Genomic DNA, 18,466 nt, shown 5'->3' with positions numbered 1-18,466 from the left:
AGAACCTCTTAGCTATTGATGTGCTTGAAATGATCTGTATTTAGGGCATGCTGGGCACCCTACACTGGTTCTGTGGTTCACCTCTTTCCTCTTCTGTATTTTGCACCTCTCTAGATGCAATTGATTATTTCTAAAGCTGTTTCTAATCTGACCTCTTTTGGGTGCAGAACTTTGCTTTGTGTAGCCTTGCAGTTCGGACTGGCGTTTGGTGAGCGTGGCTGCTTTATTCAGAGTATCAACAGGACACCTAATAAGCGCAGCAGTATGGGTTAGTGATCAAACAACTGGGATCTACCTGTTCCGTTGCTGTAAGTCTAAGAAACCGAGCGATGGCTTTCCTTTTAACACGTAATCACTTCCCTGTGTACAATTATAAAGGTATGAGGTTGGTCTTTTTTTATCATTGGCTAATTGTTTCATGCCTAGACAAATCATATTTAATACATGCTATATATCTTTTTAATATTTGAGCAGTTAATGGTTTGTGCACTCCATCATAAAATCTAAAAGGTATCTTCAACAGATTTTTTTAGTCCTTTGAAGTCCTTTAGCCTGTTGTCCATCTGTTTTATCTTTTACACAGCTACAGCAAAGCTTTTCAAGCCTCAGTAGCATTGTTTTAACCAACAAATAGGGTTAAGATCTGTAAAATGCTGAAAGGAGAAAGATGTTGGGCATATCTTCTATTCCTTGAGATACAATATATGAAAAGGGAAGTAAATGAAGAGTAACAGGCATTGAATGACAAAAATACCTTTCTCTACATGTACAGGAAAGGCTTCTGTATCAGTAGTTGTGTTTCAGAGGAGATGCGGTTTGTTTTTTGCCAGTCACACAGAGCAAGCTGATCTGTTCATCTTTCCCATAATGAAGCATCTGGTTTATTTAGTTGAAACGCAATTGAACCTAACAATGTTTAGTGCGTAAATATCATGTGGAATTTAGCTTGGGTGTCTTAAAACAAGCAGCTCTTAAACTTTCCAGACACTCCTGGATTTTGGCACTTTGTCGCACTGCTTGTTTTAAATCTGAAAAAAAAATACTACTATTTACAGCCCATGGAACATCTTGTTTTATATTTGTAAGCCGAGGCCTGCATAACTAGCTCACCACCCCCATCAAGTGGCAAGTGGTGATTAAGAACTGAAATTCTCACTCGTTTTGAAAAGCTGTACTGTCTTCCACCAACAGGTTCAATTTGTTCTGAGTGTTTTTTTTTCTCTGGTTTTGTTTTTTTCCTTTGAACTGAAAAGAAAAAATAGGTTTTGGCTTTTAGCAGAAGAGAAAAGTACTAATGCTGCTCCCAGTCTCCTGGAGAAATTCTTCAATTATTACTGGGGGAAGAGCTGCTTTTTTTTTGCTTTTTTTTTTTTTTTTGAGGACACGGGGAGAAAACATGTTCAGTAGACCTCACATTTACATAGTGAAAATCTTCGTATGGATATCAGGTTTGGTGGAGCCTTTGGCTGTTCCTCGTGGTAGCTGAATGGGCCATGCTTGCTTCTGTTTCTGCATGCGGCAGCCCTGTCCAAGCACCCTTGTGCCTTGTCCAAGCGGCCAAGTAAGCTCTGTTCTGAGGGCACGGGGCTGGTTGCTCCTGAGAAGTTCCTCATAAGGCTGCTCTTGGAATTGAGACCAAGTAGCCAATATTTTACCTCTGGAACCTCAGGTACCTCAGAGGTCTGACAGTCAGGGTGATCTGGGCTTCCAGGTAGTGCTGTCAGTAACTGTCCGGTGCCTGGAAATGCTTTAGTGTTTCTGCAACATATGTGTCGGTCAGCTGCGTGGAACATCTGCAGTAAATCAACATGGGATTTGCAGTCTGTGATTTAATCAAAAGCACAGCATGTATTCGCTAAGCCTGATATTTCCTGGAAATGCCAGCTTGACTGTACTTGCATGGCGTTGTGTATGCTTTTATTTCTCTGTATGGAAAATCTGGTCTTGATGGAACAGATGTGACTTCTGACATTTAAGACTCATTTCTGTTTTTTTCTGGAACTGTTGGACTGGAAAGCTGAGAAGCGATGTGCTGAGCTGACTCCTGTTTCTGTGCGCTGGCTCCTGCAGCCCTCATTTCTAGAAATCTTGACTTTCCCAGACTTTGTGTAAAGAGTTTGAACACCGAAACTGAGCCGAGAGATTCGCTAGCAGGCAGGCAGCCTGAGGTTAGGTGCAGTGCTGAATGCAGTGTTGAAAGGAAGAAATTCCTATTCCAGAATAAAGATTGGAGGGGTAAACTGAATAAATGAGGAAGCACGTGTCAGACACCAGCATTTTTTAAAAAATGGTAAGATGAGTAACTTAGCCCTAATTACCCTGGGCACTGTCAAGGTGATTTCTCATATGAAAAAATACTGTATGATTTTGTACCTAAGGATCGTTTCATATGGCAATGGGTTCAAAAAAAGGTCTTTGTAGGTAAACTTTGTATTTGGCATTTCCGAGCTTTAAAAGTGTCAACGTTACTCTTCCAGTATGGTTTGTGTGTATGAAAGAATATAAATGTATAGCATTCAGGCTGTTCAGTAAGGCAGTAATCTCCATATTCTCCTAAACCAGTGTTTTCAGATGTGTTACATGCAGACACAATTTTTGTGGTAAGACCCAATTTGCAGGATTTTTTAAAGACCTGGCTTATGTTTTTGAAGATAGTAATTTCTTTGAACAGTAGAAAAATACAGAAAGCACCCGGTGTTTGCGCAGTAGTTAGCAGCAGTAGAACCTGTATTCTTTTTTAGCATGTCAGTTCGGTAGGAAAATTTTCAGACACCACCACTGTCTCTACAAGTAGAAGCAAGCTGGAATGGGGCAACACAAATGAAAATAAGCTGCGTCATTTCTTTGAACAGGGCAACAATAGCGGATCCTCCTTTTCCTAGAAGCAAAATTAATCTGCATCAGTTGGCACGAGTGGGAATGTTAAATCTGCCTTTGCTGCATGGATGTGGGGTGCGCAGTGGGGGTACCCCGGCTCCTGTGCTCTGGAGACCCGTGTTGCTGCAAGCCTGCAGGTGGCAGTGAATTTATGCTGAAGATACTTACTGGTAGTTTTAGCATGTTCTGTCTGGATCCTGCTAGGTGTTTGGTTTTTTTTTTTTTTTTTTACTCTGTTTCTTTTAGTTGTAGCTGTACTACAACGGTTTTAATCCTAATGCATACTAATTAGGGATATTTGGAAAGAACAGATAGTACCCGGAGTTCTAAGGAAGGATTATCTTTTTGCTACTGTATCATGAAAGAAAATTGCTATGTAAAGGCTTAGGAAGGAACAGAAGCAGATTAGATGCCTTCTAGTTGCTATAGAAACAAAATATGCAATTAAACAAAATGAAATATATTACAACTCTTACACTGATGAAAGTACTTAGGAAAGGCTGGACAATGAACGAGTGTTTTAGATTGCAACACCAAACCCAGAAATAAACAGAGGGTTCAGGTTTATTTTTCTAATGCATTTTTTTGTGCTTGGTTAACTAAAACAAAATTTATTTTTTTTCCTAAAATGAATCTTAAAAGGAGTGTCGATAATAACAAACAATAAATAATGCAGTGAGGATTTGCATCAATACTGTTGCAAATGAATACTATGTGATACTAGTGATACAATGAAATGAATACAAACCTCAAGTACATGCTTTTTTTGGGGAAAAACCCATCATTCTGTGAGTGTGAACTGTTTAATTACACTTGCTTGAAAATAGTTTTTAATCGCTTCAATGTTTCTGATTCTGTAAAAGTACACTAACGGTTTCGTACCCTTGCTCTATAGCTAATAATTTCATAACAAAAAATGTGTGTCAGAAGAACTTTCGTTTAACCGGAGAGTAAGCGCCGCGGTGGGTGTAGGATGCGTTTCAGACGAGCTGGCAGTTCGTGCCGGCTGCCAGGAGAGGGCGCTGGGAGGCTCCTCGGGAGATGCTATTTACTTAAAAGTTTAAGTTCTCAGAATTTTCTTCCTTGTTTCATAAAATTTCACTGTGTAAAGTTCAGAAGTATGGCAGTGATTGTTACTTCTCTTCGTTAGTGTAAACTCTGAAGGTGACCACGTCCTGCTGTTTGTAAATTGAGGAGGCACGTTTCCATGGAAGGATCTCTTAGCACGTCTCAATGTGTGGTCATGGGACATGGGTGGACATTGGTTGGCTTTGTATTTTACACCACTCCCCCTAAAAAAAAAAAAAAAATCTATATATAGAGAATGATGGCATATGATTCTTATCTCTATTGGTCAGAGTGAAGGAAAAGAGGGAAGATATAAAGAAATCCTGCACTCCAGTGTATGGTTTCAAGTTCAGGTGATTGTGATAAAACCTGGCTAAAATATGAGAATCTACCGTGTGCAGACAATGTTTACCTTGGAAGTACTTTATGTGGTACAGCTGCACTTGTTTGCTAGTCTCCTTTGTGGAATGAATCTGGTTTATCCTTTCTTACAACCCTGATAAGCTCCAGGGCTCTGCACCTCCAGGTGGAAACAGTGGGAGATGTCAAATGGGCAGAGAGGGGCAGCTCGGCTGCAGAGGCAGGGCATGTCCAGTGTACCTGCTCGCTCAAGACCAAGAGGGAAATAGAGGAAAAAAGGAGGGATAAAAATACCTAATTATTGCAGTTTTCTGAGATAATTAATTTCAGATCTGTCTACCTAGCTTTGATTCCTCCAGCAACCAGCTGCTTCATCATCACGTGTGTGTGTCCTGTGTTTGGCTGTTTTTACACTGATTTCTAAAGCATCTTAAGCGTTAGCTCAGGTAAGCAACCCTGTCACAGCATAAGTATCTTGAAACAAAAAAAACCCAACCAACAAACCCTAGAAAAGTGTGTTCTGCAGCTAGTCTTGCTCTGACCTTGAGCGTGTGTGTGTTGTAGATGAGGGAGATGTGCCAGAACTAGAAGAGAGCTGGGCTCGGAGGGCTCCCTGGTGGCTGAGGTGGGTGCCTGGGGTGTGATGTAGTTACCAAACAAATCAGGGTGACCTTCAGCGCTGGTGTTTTCAGCCTCTGCATCTCTCAAATAGCAGAAATGCAAACCGTTGCATGGTTGTGACAATGGAGATGAATGTGTCACAGAGGAAATTTTAAATGCACAGAAGATAAGAATAGTTTACCTCTTGCTGATAAAGACTTGCAGGGTGTTTTTCTAGTGTGGGAGAATTATCTGGTGGGCTGTCTCCAAAATAACCGAACCTCAATTGCCATTGGTAAAATACAGACTTATTTTGTTTTTCATATAAGTGGTTATGTCTACAGAATCATTCCTCTTCTGTCAGGTTCTTGACCGTGAGAAATAAGGTTACAGTGAACCATTTGTGCTTGATTATTTGAACCTACCTTGCTGTGAGCTGAAAGCATGGAGGGTAGCCATAACTTTGATGTGTTTCTTTTTCCCAAGCTTTGTTAAAGTAAATATTGGGATAACGTGTCAACATGCCTTTATTTCTAGTCTTGCTGAGCTTCAAGGCAAGATCCCCCATGCACCCAGCTCTGCAATAAACCAGTGTCAGATTTCTAAACTATCACTGAGTTTTCTTGTTTACAATTTTTGGTAACAAGTACACAACCTTCAAATTCCTTCAAAAGAAGAAAATCTTGTCCCAACCACCATTTGGAGGAAAAAATACAGGACAGTCTTCAAGCAAAGTGTGGGCTGGAAAGGCACATGTTTTCATTGAAAGAGTAAAAGATGTGGCAAAGAGTACAAAAGTTTAATCTTTTCAAAGGAGCTATATAGTACTACTTATATGTATTTTTAAATATCAAGGAAGACCATAGGATGTTATAGCATATTCCATTTCTTTAACTGAAATAAGCTGGGATGCTCACACTAACTCCCCAAGGCAAGGAGGGCTTTGTACCAGGAAACACAGTGGTAAATGTGAATCAAAGTGGGATTGTGGCTGGATGGGAGAGATACCGAAGTGCCTGGGACACGGGTCCAGACCTTGTGGACCAGAGCTGAAGGTCCTGTGCCATCACAGGCTATTTTGAGCCTCTTGTGCACAGGACCCAGAGCAGCAGTTACGCAGCTGAAGCTCTTTTCAGTTGTGCCGGGTAATTACAGCGCAGCCACTGCCTGAATACTGATGGTGCCCTAGAAATGAGAAATTTAGTGCAAGTTGAGCCCCTGAAATGGTGTAGGGTTTGTTGGGTTTTTTGTTTGTTTGTTTTGGTTTGATTGTTTTTTTTTCCTCCCTAACCCCACACTGCTTGTTTGTCACCTCTGTTGCCAGCCTGTCTGGAAGCTGGAGGCAGCCTGCAGAAAGCAGAGGGTGTTTCTAGTGGCAAAAGCAATTGTTTGCTATGCAAGAGACCTGCGTGCCAGTACTACGTACTAACATGTATCCGATAAGCATTGATGATAACATAAGCAACAACTTCAAGAAGCTCCAGTGCCTGAGGTTCAGGGCTGAGGAGGTTCTCTGCAGGTCTGGGACACGCAGTTTCACCTCTTCGGTACCTGTCCAGGTGTGGATGTGTGTTTGAATCGGGGATGTTGTGGCCATTTGTAGATGATGACTGTCTGTGCGCTCACTCTCACCTCAAAATCTGGCAAGGCTTTGCTGCTTGGTTCCTAAGTACCACGGAGAGTGTGGCTCTCCATCTCTGCCTGTGCCCATGTAACAGCAGTTCCTCGGTGGGAAGCTGTGGGGTTTGATGTGTTCGATGCTGGTTTGTCAGATGATTTGTTGTGGGAACCCTAGAACTAAGAAAAATAGCCAGTCATATTACACAGAATGTATTTGAGCCCAATACAATAAGCAAGTTATTTTGCATTGAAGACTATGAGCCCTCCAAGGCCTGTGTCGTTGAGATGATTATTGGGTTGAGTAAGTTGAGTGAGACAAAGTCTGTGCATAGTATCCAACCAGTAGCTGACCATTTAAATTATTTTACCATTTTAACAGCAGGAATCAAATCACAAATCAGTTTTGTGAGTGTATTGTTTCTGCTTCAAGAATCCGCTTCTGCTGAACAGCCTAAAATTCAGCACCTGTGAAAAAAAGTTGTGAGATGCTGTGATAAAACGTACTATTAACTGCAAAACATGTTTACTAAATTCTTGTATTTGTCCAGATTCTTTTGTTCTCCAACTGTGGGGTCTTGCTGCTTGTATGGCTGGAGTATTCATCAAATCTCTAAATAGAAAGCAAAGGAAAGCTTTTTGGGCTGAAATGCGTTGTTGTGTTGTTTTTTGGTGTTTTTTTTTTTTTTTTTTTTTTTTTTTTTTTTTTAATTCTTTCTTCCAGTGTTTCTCTTTTAAATAGTTTGAGATGCATATAAATATTCCTAATGATTAGGCAGTAGTCAGCCAATTCCAACTTGCCTACAAATGAACCATTTTTAATCAGGCTTCATCTGAATTGGGCTCTATCATAAAAATTTCACGTGCAACTCTGAGAAAGCTGCTTCTTATTTTAAGTAATGCTTTTTCTCTGTGGGTTTTTGTTTGCTTTTTAATTTGTTTTGTTGTTGTTGTTTTCTGGGTTTGGGTTTTTTTCCCTTTCCTGGGGTATAAATAGCCCAGTATTGTTTGGAATAATATAGAATCAAAATGTTTTCCTGGACATGTAGGATTCAGGATGTGGGTTGCTTTACTGTTGTACTTTATAATACAAGAAAGATTTTTGTTACAGAAGACTAACCATATCCCACTCCTAGTTTATTTTATGAAGGCGGCCATCACAGCAAAGGTTACCTCTTGATACCTAATATCAGGCAAACCTCATAACCTCCAATTTTAACTTTGGAAACATACCTAACCAGTCTGTTGTTAGTAATTCAGCGATAATAATTTGAAAAAAATTTCAGCATCACCAGCTTTTGGGATTTGGCATCCATGCTTTGGAAGAGGCGATTCCAGTGTGGGTGGGCAGCTACTTTCCTGGCCCTGAGGTTATAACCCCCTGGGCAGAACTGAACAGCAGAAGCTCTCCTGGTGCTTTAAACCCAAGAGGCAGAAGATGCTGTAGCTGGTAGAAGAGGTGCAAGAATGACCTTAAACCTCAACCTTCAGGTCTCCTCTGCCCGCTCCCCAGGGAACAGCAGTGCAAGCGGTTCTCTTCCACCCACGACTTCTCACACACGGTGTAGCCAAGTGCTTTTTCTGAAACCTCTCACTGCCTTGTCAGATACAATTAAAGCTGATGAAGTTCAGAAGTTGTTAGTCAAAGAACTGATGGACGAACAGGTAGTATGGTGGAATAAGTCTCAGTTCTTTACAAGCTAGGTACATGTATTTAATATCAAAAATAGTGAGCAAGCAAACCAAAGGCAGGGATAGGGTTTTGTGTCTTTTGCATCTTTGTTCAAAACTTTTATAATGCTTTATGTTTTAATTGTAAATTTAATTCCAAATACTCATACTGCTGCCTACTGTCCATATTTGTTTTCTTGATACCCTGTGGCCTGAAAGTTACCTCAGAATATGTAATTTCTTTTCTAAACTGCTAGGAAGTAATTTAATATAATCACAAAGAGTATTATGGACATATTTTAGTTTTCTATGCATATCAGCATGTATGGCAATTTAATTTTTACACCCAGTGCAATAAGTTTAAATACGTATAATAGATACGGATTTTCTTTGAGAGTTCTTTTTTTAATGCCATGAGGAATTCTTCAGTAAAGCAGAAAAATAAACAGGATTTAGGGATTTGCAGCCTGGACATTGCCACGTGCATCAGCAACGCTAGCAGGCATGCTCCGTGGCTCTGGTGATCCCAGCCAGGAGACAGCTGTCCACCAAGGAGCTGACGAGCCATGTCACAGTTAACCTGAGAAGCTTATTTAGTAGCTTCTACGTTGTGTTTATAGCTTTGCTTTCAGGCTTGTGTAATGATGGAGCCTGGAGGCAGCTCCCATTCGGTACCAGTGATCGCACCACCCACGTGCCCTTGTCTTTATCTGAAAATGTGGCAACAAGTTCTCCTGTGAATGTTCTCTTTGTTTGACAGTAGAAATGGGTAGAACTGTAATAAGAAAATCCCATAAAATCTTGAAAGCCCAAAATGGGCTGGGATCCATGCAGCATGCTGTACACTGGTTGGCGACCCATCTGACGCTGTGCAGCTCAGGATACCCAGCATCTGAAGAGATGTAAAATCATCTGTGCTATCCTCTGCTTTTTTATAGTATTAGCTCCATTAAATGATGTTTTAAGTGATCCTTCAGAGGGTTTGAGTGCCTTTCTTATTGGGAGCATAACAAACCAGGCCCCCTTGGTGCAGAGCAATGGTGTGCTGGTTTTAAGGGAGAAATGTAAAACCCAATGGTACTGCTCTGTGTTGCTGGTATGGCTGGCAGAGGGTAAATGTACAGAGAAAAGAAGAGTGCTACTCTAGTTGCTCTGAATGCCTGCTGTTAAATTCCAGATGTTTTGCACCTATTTTTTATGCCATAGATAAGTCTATTGCTGTTGGTTTAGCTTTGTGCACATTAGGTGCTCTCAAAATGGGAAGCTGAGTCCTGTACCTGAGAAAGCTTTAGATGAACTTTTGCATTCCTTGAAAGGCTTTACTGATCTGAAGTTGTACTGCAGAGGGATAAAACCTGCCTGTGTAGGTCTGCAGGTGCTGGAGGATCAGGTTTGTGGTGTTGAGAGAAGAGGGAGAATTACCCACCATCTGTTCAATCTTATATTCAGAACTTGTGTAGTGCTAAAGCTTTGACTCTGTGTTATTGACAATATTTCCTCCACGCTGGTAGGTACAGGTGTGAGCTATAGTATCAGCTGAAATTGCTGTTGACTGTGTAATATATAATTTGTATTCTAATGTTTTGCCCAAGACCTGTTTAGGAAAGCGATGGGAATTGTTTTTCATAGTGGTCTGCAATTTAAAACAAAAATATTTAGCAGTTTTACACATGCAAAGAGAGGACGGGGAGCGACGCGGCTAGCTGCAAAGGGTGCACAAGGTCAATTTTTCTGTGGATTCGGGGTTGGGTACCAGCACCCGGAGGAGCTTGGAGTCCTCCTGGCAGCACGGTGGCTGGCAGACCGCATTCCTCTTCTGATTTATTAGTCAAATCAAATGGTCTTCGCAGTTTGCCACTGGGTCTTGTGGCTGCTGGGGTTGGTGCACAGGGAGAAATGAGGAGCAAACTCTTCAGTGCGTAGTGCCTGCCTGCATGTGCCCGAGGCAGCCAAGCTTTGTGGTCCTGGGCTAAGGATTTTGGAGAAGCTGTGAGCGTGCGCTTTGAAGGGCTGCATAGGAAATCGTGTTGAATTCCTCTGCAAGGTTCTTGATTTTGTGGAATGATGGAAGTTTCATAGCAGCTTCTCTTGAATAAACAAAATGAATGAATTAAAAGTGAAAATACAAATGCAACTGTATGTTTTTTCCTTTTAAAATTACTTATTTTTCAATATAAATTTGTGTGCAGTGGGTACTTGCTTTTAGCAGCCAGTAATTTGTTATCATTCATGTCCCATAATCCAGACGGACAAATTTTGTGATTTATGGAATAAATGCATGTGTAGAATTCTGGTATTTGGAGTGTAAATTGATACTTGGTTATTTGGTTAATATAAAAAAATCTGATACTCGCATTATGCAATTTCCTTACAGTTGCAGACAATACCAAAAAATACTTGAACAACGAAAGCGTGTGCAATCTCTTTGCTGTACTGTTGCTATACATAAGTGATGAATGTTTACCAGCATTTGTTAATAAACCCTGAGATGCTCAGCATAGTGTAAGCGCCTTATTTTAAAGGCAGCTTCAAGTGTGGTGCACTGTGAATGGGAGGGAATGCTAGTAGAGGCATCGCTGTGTAATGTTTGCTCCACTACAGTGCCATCAGGTTTTCCTGGGTTTTTACAAAATTAAACTGTGAATTAATCCCCTGTTTTTTGTCTCAAATACAGAAAGCACATTATATTTCCAGAACTAAAGCTGAAAGAAACAACTGAAGGGAAGTTACCTTTGGGTTTTAGTAGAAGTTGAAGAGGTGCCTTTTGACATGTAATGATTCTTATCTATGCAAATTTTTAATGGTATAGCAGGCTTTTCTTTTTCCTAACAGCAGAGAAATATACTTGCCTATTCTCAGCAAATGTTTTTGAGCTTTTCATTAAAAAAAACCCACAACTGAGCACCTTTTTGGAGTGGTGTTCATGCTTCTTCATCTTTTGGTCTTGGCCCTCCATGGTTGCCAACTGCCGATTTCAGCCTGGCTACCTGGGATCTGATGCCAGTGTGACTGTGGGTGTCACCTCAAGTCCACTTAAAGATCATGGGTATCAATGCAGTGCATGAAGGTAAAGCAGAGAAATAGATAATTGTAGTGTTTTTTGATGTATATCTCCATTTCCCTCTGCTACTCCGCTTCGGTGAATTATGTATGTCCTAACAGGAGATGTTGATGTTGTAAGTGAAAGCCAGTTTAAGTGACACTTTTTAACTTCTCCATGTGGGTTTGTTTTTATTTATTGGTTTGTTTTGTTTGGGTGTTTTCCCACTTGGATTCTCATTGCATGAGACACTGGCACCTTGCTTTAGCTGAAATTTCAGTAGTACTTTTATTTTTTTTTTAAGATTTAGCCCTAAGCACCTTAGGTTTGGAAAAATGCGTTCTAGATACTTAGGTATTCTTGAAAATCTTCTGCCTTGAGATCACTGGGTATTTATGAGAACCAGGATGTTAAGGAACAAAAGCTGTTTGCAATCACATACCAGTTTGCATTGTTACTGTTGATCTCTCCTTTATTTTTCTCTTGGTCACTTGGTTCAGACCTTTTTTCAATTATTAATAAAAAGTACACAATGACAAAAAAGTATTCACAGGTAATAATCAACCTTAAAAATAATGGTTTAAAGTTCTAAAAATAAAATATTAATATAGAGAAAGCACAGATGCTTATGCATGCAAGCACAAAGGCGTTATTGCCTTTTCAGTTACGTACCTGCTGCCCCAGAAAACTGAACGTTATCTATGTTAAATCTGGAGAGATGATTGTTCTACTCCTTGTGCCTCAGAGCAGCTGTAAATAATACTAGAAATGACATCTACTTATCTCATTCTAAAATATCTGTTCCAACTCTTTTGAACTCAAACTGCAGTTTAGTTGAAATTATCTCATCTGGTAATTTTCTCATTTGTGCCTTTAATAGTTGTGCAATGGGCTTGTGATGTTTTAGCAGTTAAAATGCTTCTCCAAACCAAGTCTTCAGGGGATGAACTTGCAGTATCATGTGTTGTGTTCATGAGATTTCCTGAAAGACCTAACATTTCAAGCTCCAGAACTTCCTCCTTCTCTTTCTGTCTGTCTCTTCTGAGAATGGAAGAAGTTGTCTTGCTAGAAAGTGGGGTTTGTTGGTTTGGCTGATTGTTTTTTAAGTCTTTGATGTGCTGGAACTAACAGTAAAGCTGCTAAAAGGTAAAAGAAAATGAAAAATCTTTTCTTGCTTAAGTAACTTTGTAAGACATGCTTACCAGACATATTTCTGTGTTTTCAGGGTCAGGTTGGCCTCTAGTTTTCTCATACAGTCTGCACAGAAAAAGAATATATGCTAATTATATAAGTTAAGCATTAAATCCAAGGATTTCTATTCTATTCTGAGAAGGGCTGAAGAAGCCTTATAGAAAAAAAGATGCACAAATATTGAGCATTCTCATTATCCCATTCTGAGTTATGTCCTGCACTGTTATTTATAAGCGGCTTCCCTCTGATTAGATTTGAAATGTAAAACAAACAAGTCTCACTGATAAAATAAAGATTAAAAAGTACAAGCAATAACCGAAATCTTCCAGTCTATGTAACTAATTGTATACCACATAATATATACATAATTATATAATACATAAATATAGTATTTTAAAATATTTTATATGGTTGTTAAGACAGTTTTATGGGAAACCGCTTCAATCACTAAATGAAAAACTAGTTTCCATTTCCAGAAATTAATTTTTTTCTTCTGTCCACCCCCCCCCCAGCTGCAGTGTGGAAAGCTTCAGGTTTGCTCCATGCTGATAAAAATAAATCTTGCTGTATTGCCCTTTGCAAGACAGAGGGAACACTTCATATTCATTAGGAAAACTGTGGGCCTAATGTAGAACGTGTATAATCTGCTATTTCCAAATGCTACAAAAATAAAAGCCTCAAGTATTGTTAGCCAAATAGGCATTTTCTGCTTCAAAGTATAAAGTCGGATTCACGTCTCCTTGAAGAAGAGAGGCCAAAAATAATATTATGGGAAAACTATATTAAGGAAGTAAAAGTCTAACATTCTAGCATAATTTACACTAAGATTACAACACATCCATACATATGTGTATTTATACGCACATGTATACATATATGCATATATGAATGTATGCCAGTCTCTCCAAAGACAGGCTGCAAACCCACTGCGCTACATCCAGTGCATGTAACTGACCCCCTAAACTGCTTGTCTGCTCTGATTTATCACAGCTCAGAAATGATCTTATTTCAAGAAATGAAGTATTCTGTCTGTGACTGCATGATGGTTTAATATAGTGGTGTATCAAACCTATTTTATAAGCAGGGTTTGTTGGTGCAGGATGTGTTTACCTGTAGGAACACAAGTTTGGGTGCTCCTTGGTGACCCCATAGCAAAAGGTGAGATGTCTTCCCGCGGGTACCTCGTGCTGATTTGGCTGCATGGTGCCACGGGCATGTGTCTGCCTGCACCCTGAGCACCTGATGTCCTGCAGCTGGATATTCCCCGTTCCCTCTGCACCCTCCTCTCGCCTGTGTTTTAGTGCCCCCCCCCATCAGTCAGCCAGGCCTTTGCTCTGAGACGTGACCCTGCCTCGAAATAGAGGCTGTGGGAATGCTGAGCTCTTTGTTGCCATCTCAATTTGGCACAGATGTGCTAGTGGATGCTGTGACAGATGTGGCATAGCATGATGCCCAGCTCCAGCAGACCTCCGCCTTGGCTAATGCCTGTGGCAGGAGGACAGGAGCCTGCTGGTGGCATGCCACTGGTTAACGTGCCATCCTTGTACCAGGCTGCTTGTGACACAGTGAACACACTGCTGGGAAACCGAAGGTCTGGGTGAAGGAGGTGACCCTGAGGCTGCGCGTCCCTGCCTGGCTCTAGGCTGACGGGCAGAGGCTCAGTCTGTGAGCGGGGCTGCTTCCAACACGTGCTAAACCACACACTGCAATGCAACGCAATGCAACGTGGTGTAGGTTTAGGCACATCATGTTGGTCTCGCTTTTTTTTTTTTTTTTCTCTTCTACCTTAAGGCAGTTTTAGCATAGCCTTTGCCTTACCTGTACAAGCTCCATGTATAGCCTGTATAGCCACATCTGAAATTTGCTCATTTGTTTGCAGCAAAGGCTGTGTGTGTGTGTTCTGTGGATGGCATATCCCATTCCTGGGGGCAGTGGAGCAATGGATCATAGAACAAATCCACATACATCACACTTACATTGGTAATTTACAGCTTAGAACAGCAGCCTGGGGCAATGTTGTATTGGAAAAGATGAAGAAAGAAATACCATGCTATCCTTATAGTACAACAGGTGCAATGCACATTTTAAAAAAAACCCAACAATTTGTTTTTTGAACACTGTGATAATATTAACAGATACTTTTTAGAGTATTAACAGCTGGATGTTTAGAAAAGAGCATTCTTTCCCCAAAATAAGATCTGTAAGCAGATGGAATGGTGACAAATTTAATGAGCTACTGTGTAGCAGCAGTGTTTCCTTTTTGTTAGAATTAAAGAATTATTCTTACTGCAAAAAGGAGTCAAATATTGTGAATGTGCCTATGTATATATTTTTCTTAAAAAAAAGGTAAACTTGGACTCTTAGGCTGAGCAATAAAATGTCATGTTTGTCTGATCTTCCTTTCTAACATCAGATTTTGAAGTCATCTGTTGTGTTTGCAGGAAGGTGAACCCTGAAGGTGACACTGCCTGGAAATTCTGTTTGTTTTCCAGCAGCAAGAAATTAACTCTGGGCTTCGCCCTTGCCCAGGGACTCAGTGCTGGGGAGCAGGATGATGTGGAGCCCGAATGTCCAACTACTTCTTGGAGCCAACATAGGAAACCATGAAAGCTACCAGGGCTGGAAATGAGACTTCTTCATGAAGGAATGTTATTTTCTGCCATTCGTGTCTCGGGAATGTTTTCTATTTGCTTTCTCTTTACAAAAAGATACTTCATTGATCTCATTATAGCTGTATGCCTCTAAAGCTTTGAGAATTATTTACTTACAGAAAAATCAGCTTTGATTGTTACGTGAGCTGATGCACTTGTTTGCAGATAACATGTCTCTCATCTTAAGCTGCTACGAGCTCATAAAGTTGAAACCAGTACTGTTCTTATTAATAGAGCTCTTGCAATATGCTGTGCTGACTATAATAGGGTAAGATTTAAGAAATCAACTAATCCTAGATCTTTGGTTATATTTTGAAGAAACATATGCATCATAAAGCTCTGTACGTGTTGATCTCTTAGACTCACGCTTTTCTTTTTTATATCCGTTTCATTTTAACAGCCGGTGCACGTGCTGTTGCTCAGCTACAAAACACTTGAAAAAGTTGTGTGACACAGGTATTCTGCTGGGTGACTTTTGCTATATTTTTGTTTATCAGATGCTGTAGTTTCACTTAAATTTTCATGACAGATCTGTATTACAATAGTTGCATTTTTCTGTGAAGGGAGCTAATGTACTAAACAGTCAAACCCAGGGCAGTAATTACTCTGGGAGAGATCAAACGGTGCTCTTCTAAATCCCAACGGTTTGATGGGGGTGAGCAAAGCCAACAGTCTTTCTTTTGCCTTGGTCTCCTATTAATTTTCACCCTTGTTTGCTGCAGAGCAGGAGCTTTCCTGTCAATTCAGTGCACTGCCTGAAAAAAATCCATTTGGATTTCACAAATGCAATTTCAGTGGGCTGAGCAGGAACAACTACTCTTTAACTTAACCTTTCTTTTCTGCAAGGGACTCATGGGAAGAAGAAATTCCTTGGGCAATGGTGTCTCCAAAACCCATCAGAACACATCACAGGGGGAAAGTGTATCTGAAGCCAGTGTCAAGTCCCGAGATGTGAGTTAGTCTGATTCTTTGGTGAGTGACAGACACAAACCATGTGTGATTTAAAGGCTGGGGGGTGGGGGGAGTGGATGACAGCCAAATACTCTGATGAGAAGTTGCAGAGCTGGACTGCTAATATTAACAGCCCCCTATTAGTATTGTCAGCAGAGAGATTTCTTCCTTAATGCACCCTGCTGAGCTAGATGATCTCTTGAAATCTATTTCAGCCCAGCATTTTTACGATTTCACGACAATATCTCAGTATTTTGGCGAGTACTCCAAGTCCTGTTCTCTCTCCTTTCTCTGCCCTGTATTATTGAGTGGCTAGGGCAGAAAAAGAGGTTTGATTCAAGGTCCTTGCTCTTTAAAAGAGGAGGCTACTGCTCCACTCGGGCAAGAAGGGAGAAGATGGGAGCACATCTGTGTTCCCCTCTGGTGCGGACGGAGAGTGAGGTGGCAGAAGAGGAGACCCTCACCGAGCAAGGGGGGAAAGGTAACGCTGCCCCCCCAGCCCCAGCCCGCTGCAGGAGGGAGAGATGGAAGAAACTTTACGTGCTGGAGGGGAAGAGAGCATAGACGTTGCAGGATGCCTTAAGATGAAGTGGAATAGAAAGAACAGAGGATCACAGTGCAAAAAGTGCGCTATGGCCAGTGTTTTCTTCTCTTTACTGGTTGTCTCTGCCCACCTGGTGAAGGTTATTTTTATATTCCCTCGCATGGGAGTGGGGGAAAGCAGGTGTGTGGGGGCTTCTCTACAGGGTTAGTCAAGGACCTCTGCTACTACAAGCTGGTCTGAATTTTGATGCTGTGGGGTTCTCTGTTTTGATGTGAGTAGCTGGTAGATTGTAGCAGCAGTGAAAGGCTCTCCCTTTGCCTGGCTGGGAACCGGGCCAATGGGTTACCAAATAAATTAAGGCAAACTGGCAGTGCTTACTTTCTTCTAGCACTGGGGGAAGAAGTGATGCTCACTCCCAGATTTAATTCTTGCAGGACAGGGTAGCTGGAGTCAAATACTTCTGCCTGTAAGAGTTTGCACTGGAACTATATCCCAAAAATACTAATGATAATCCCAATAATACTAACTAAATACATGGTAAACCCCTTCGGTCATCACCTTTCGCACCAGGATCTGTGATGGTTTAAAAGTGTGTGCATTTTCTTAAGTATTTTTTGTGAAGGATGGAAATCCAGATACAATTTTCCTACAAGTTAACCCTAGTCATTCTTTTGCAATAGATTTTTCTGTTGTTGTTTTTTGTCTTTGCATTACAGAATGGTCAAGAATGTGCTCAGCTCTGATCCGACTGGAAAGCTGCCCTGGTCTGTGCTGATGGGCCAACGGCATCTCCCTCCCAGTCTGCAGCACGCCCGCATCCTGCAATGCCAAAAACTTCGGTGCTCCAGACACTGTAAAGTTGGAGACAATTGTTTTACAGTTGGGGTTTTTTTTGTTATTGATTGTTGGTGGTTTTAGGGTTTGGGTGCTTTTTTGGTGTGTGTCCATTGAGTGTAGATGTAACACAGGATTATTGCTTTATGAAATGCTGGGAGAGGGGCTGTTGTCTCATTCTGCACCCGTAGCAGGTGGGCTGTGAATCCTCACGGCATGCTGACTGCCTGCAAATACAGCCAAATGGAAATTATCGCTGTCACTGCAAATGTTCTAATTGTCACTAAATGTTCTAGGTTGTTTTACTGGGGATAGTCGTCATTTTCCACGTATGAGCAATCTCTTAGAGTTTAATTTTTAAATTATCAGACAAGTGTAAAGGCGTTTAATTCAGGAAGCTGTAATGCAACTTTCTTAATGCGATATGAAGGCTTTTAAAAACACCTCTTTAAAAAGAAGCCCATTTGCATGAAAGAGAACCTTTTCTCTTGCTGCTTTTGTTCTGATCTCCTCTGAAGTGACGTCTGAGCTCTATATAAAGCTCAAGTGCTGCGTATGATTATAGGAATGACATGATATTAAGTGGTTGACCTATCTATTATAGAATTTGTAAGGCACAGAACTTTTTATTTCACAGTGATAAATACCACACTACGGAGAACTGAAGCTGCTGCTTCCCATTTGAAATGGAGCCATTTTTAAGCCAGCTGCAATATTTAATACACAGATAGCCTTTGCTTTTTCATGTGAATAGAGAGAAATAAATCTTTATCTTTTTTTTTTCCTGTCTCTTCACGGTACCAACCAGTATTTCAGAAAATGATCCTGTTCTATATTTGGATATATTAAAAATATATATTATAAAATGTAAGAAAAAATTGTTTAAGCCAAAGCCTGCTTCAGTTAAATGAACTATTCCTCTGAGTATAAACAGGCAGGTATGTTAAGCACGTTTGTAGGGGTGAGGCCTTACACCTTATACATACGACCTTCCAGCCCTCACTATATGTTCTGCTACCAGACAACACAGTGGGAAGACCTGGGTGAAGCAGAAGCAATGAG

The sequence above is a fragment of the Falco punctatus genome, assembly GCF_963210335.1.
Source record: "Falco punctatus genome assembly, chromosome: 7".
Lineage (NCBI taxonomy): Eukaryota > Metazoa > Chordata > Aves > Falconiformes > Falconidae > Falco > Falco punctatus.
This window is presented reverse-complemented; position numbering follows the sequence as displayed.